The sequence below is a fragment of the Desmodus rotundus genome, chromosome 5 (genome assembly GCF_022682495.2).
Source record: "Desmodus rotundus isolate HL8 chromosome 5, HLdesRot8A.1, whole genome shotgun sequence".
NCBI classification, from domain to species: domain Eukaryota; kingdom Metazoa; phylum Chordata; class Mammalia; order Chiroptera; family Phyllostomidae; genus Desmodus; species Desmodus rotundus.
This window is the reverse complement of record NC_071391.1, coordinates 115,072,096-115,075,860: the sequence shown is the minus strand read 5'-3', so window position 1 is coordinate 115,075,860 and position 3,765 is coordinate 115,072,096. Positions and strand designations below refer to the sequence as shown.

General features: G+C 44.5%; 1 pseudogene; it reads right to left on the bottom strand.

Annotated features, from left to right (window-relative positions):
* Window positions 1-871: 871 nt before the first annotated feature.
* On the bottom strand, window positions 872-3,287 carry LOC112303001 (septin-7 pseudogene; annotated as a pseudogene).
* Between the last annotated feature and the right edge of the window lie 478 nt (window positions 3,288-3,765).

Sequence of the window (3,765 nt, the reverse complement as noted above, 5' to 3'; positions counted from 1 at the left end):
GTAGATATTTTTTAAGGGTACAAATTTGCAACTAGTTGATAAACTAGTTCTGAAGATCTAACACATGGTATAATAATTATGGTCAGCAATATTGTATTATAGACTCCAAAGTTGCTGAGAAACTAGATCTTAATTGTTCTCACCACAGAAATGATAATTGTATGAGATGATAAAGGTATTAGCTAACAGTACGGTGGTAATAATTAGCAATATATAAACATTTGAAACCAACATGTTGTACATCTTAAATGTACATAATGTTCATTATATGTCAATTATATTGCAATAAAAAGAAAGGTGTTAGTCTCTTTATTGCACAGACATCTAAAGATTATTGCAATAGGTAATTACAAACTGAGGAAAGCTGTGAAGACAAACAATAATGTAGAGATATTTTTCACATCACAACATTGTCTATCATGTGACTTTTACAATACAAATAAAAATACAGAAATACAACATATGAATACAGCTAAATGCAGAATGGTGGCTTCTGGTGACTTTTTTCTCTTTTCAAGAGGCCATGATTCCCATTTTCAGTAAAGAGATTGCATAGGTAGAAATAGGTTGGTTATTAGCTCCACAGTTTTACCTAGAAATGATCTATCAATGCATTTTCCCTCTGCTACTTATTATGAAGTGTAAAAAAGGAATTAAAGGAAAGTTTCCTTGTTGGTTCCTACCATATGAAAGATGCTATCGCAGGGACAACATATGGAAAATACCTAAATTAAATGTTACTACCAAAATGAGCAGTAATGAGATTCTGGCTAAAGGGGGCACTAAATATATTTAAAGGATCCAAAACAAACAAACAAAAAAAATAAAAAAAGCTGTTATAAAGAAGTTCTAGCTGCACTGTAAACATACAGGTTTTTTTAATGTGTATTTTCAAACAATGGAAGTGTCAAAAAATAGGGTCAATTGTGTTAGACTAAATGACATTGTTGTATATGCTGCATTGGATGGAACCTTTGTGTTATAATTGTCATAGAGAAGCATAGTTTGCAATATATTATGGCAATTTATCCTCAGTGAAAAGCTTTCAGAGTTCTTTTATTGTGGAATATCCTGTAAACAGTCACAGTCAAACCACCAGAACATGATTGTCCAATAGCAAAATGTTTTTTTTGCATTAAGTTGAAGACATCTATTTAATATTAAAAAAAGAGAAAATGTGGGAAAGGTAATCAATGTATTTCTTAGAACTGTGAAATCACAATGTTCACTATTTTCAACTTCAGCAACACCCCAAGCACACTGCCTTCCTCTGACCCTTTTGTCGTTAACTTCGATGATAGTATTACTACCTTCCACAGCAAGAGGTAAACGGTCCGTTATCTTTCTAACAAGCTTATTTTCTTCTTATCTGTCTCTGGAAATTCATATATTTTAATTTTATGTTCTTGGATTTCTTTAATTATCTGTGTGTTTTAAACTGTTGGCACTCCTCCAGTGTGAGTGTGTCTGCTTTGGCAATGAATGGGATAATGTTCATTTTTTCATGCAAGCGCTTCACAAACTCAGAATCCAATGGTTTAAATCCATGTCCTGAAGGAGCAATGAAGCACAAACACTGCGCCCTGTTATCGGGCGCCCGACTTCTGCTGCCTCGAGGCTCCGCAGTTAGGTTGCCCTCCAATTTCCTATCCTGCATGGGGTCCGCAGCGGGCTGCCAGCGGTTACTATTACCCACTGCATCTCCCAGTCCGCGGGAACCCACTGCTGGGCGCCGCAACTGAAGCCCACCTTCTCTGGTTAAAACTTTGGACTGTCCCACGTGTACGGGTTTTTTCTTCTTTTTACAAAAATTCTGTGGGACGGGCCTGGATGCTCTGGAGAACACAGATCTGCGAGGTATAGTGAGTTGAGTAGCGTTGACTTTCCCAGTCCAGATTCGCCCACGACCCTAGGTGTGAATTCGAACCCTCTTCACTGACTTTCTGTAGGCTCGACTTGCGACGTTCGCTAGTCCCACAGAGGTTGTCGTGTGGAGCCCTGGCGCCGCTGGGGGCGTTCCTCCCCTCGGCAGCGGAGGATCCCTCCAGGACCCACAGCTCGGCGTCCTCCGCCACCAGCCCGGCCTCGGCGCAGCGGGCCGACTCTCTGCCCGCACCGGGCCGCCGCGCACCGCTCCCGCTGCGGACTGCAGCCGCCGTCCACTCCGCTCCCCTCCACCACCCCCGCCCAGCCCCTCACCTCCGACCCGCTCCGCACCGGGGCTCCCGCACCTCGCGCGAAGAAGCTGCGGCCGGACTGAGGCGGCTGCCTCCGGTGAGCGGGCTCGGCGCGCGCCGCTTCCTGGGCGAGCGGGGCCCCGCACTTCCGGGTCGGGGAGCCGGGCCTGTGTGCTTGTCGCAGCCTCTCCGCCTCTAAGGTTAAAGCTGGAGGTGTTTGTTTTTGATTGATTTGGGTGGAGTGGTCAGGGCGGGTTGTGCTGGAGTGACATATAAATTGAGAGGTTAAGAACGAAAAGTTCCCGGGAGAATCCTGTGAATGGAATAGCGAGCGAAAGTCAAAAACAACTCATTATGTCTGAGGAGGGTCAGGAGAGAGAGGGATTGGGCACGAAGATGAGATTGTTGAGTCAGAAAAGGACTAGAGCCTGCAGGGCCTGAGATTAAAAAGTCTGTGTTGTATTTTGAGGTCAAGAAGCCACCGATGTATTTTACGCAGATGACTGACGTGTGCGGAGACTGCATTGGGGGCCAGGCATGGCAGAAGAGAGAATAGCTAGGAAGTTATCCCAGTGGTCCAGGAGAGATGTGCTTTGGGCTGGGGAGGAGGCAGTGAAGATGAAGCAAAGTGAATGATTTTAAAAAGTATTTTTTGGACGTTAGTGATTAGGACATTGTGGCTGAATGGAGGGAGTGAGTAGAGAATTTCCAACTGTGGAGTAACTCAGGACATGGCCCCTCCACGACCTTGGAGAATAGATGGCTGACTGGCCTGCAGCCACAAAGTAGGAAAACAGTCTGCGTGTGGGCGTCCCAGCTCTCTCAACGCCCCTGTGTCTCAAGGCTCCTGTGTGTATAAGAAACGTGTAGAATTTTCACATACTACTTCCTCCCTAACCCTCTAAGTAGCACCATGGCTGGAAGCAGGGTGTGGTCTTTTCTCCCAGCGATCCAGTACCCGCGGTGCACTTCCCTGTACCACGAGTAATAAAGGGCGTGTCCACGTCTGTTGGTCTTCTGGGTGGTGTTTTCAGAATATCCCAAACACAAGTGCAGCTCTTGGCTAGGAGCTCCTGCATCATACCAACTAACTTCAACAATAGGGTACATGTTCAATAGGGTAGATGTTTGTGCCATTTACTGTGATATTGTCAGTAGTAGAGGAAAAATATTTGGAAGGGGAGTGGATAGAAGTATTTGGGTGTGGGATGGGTTCAGGAGTTTTGTTTTTGACAATTTAGCTTTGATAGGCTTTTGACACATCAAGGTAGAAATGCTATATTAGTCAAGGTTTTCCAGAGAAACAGAACAATAGGAGATATAGATATAGGTGTAGATATAGATACATGGATATAAAAAGGAGATTTATTATAGGAATTAGCTCATGTGGTTATGAAATCCTGAAGTCCCTTCATCTGCCATCTGCAAGCCTGAGAACAGGAAAGCCAGTGGTATAATTCAGTCCGGATCCAGAGGCCTGAGAATTGGGGTGCTGTTTGTGTAAATCATGATCTGAGTCTGAATGCCAGAGAATCAGAAGCTCCAGTGTCTGAGGGCGGGAGACGATGGGTGTCTCAGCTCAAGTGTA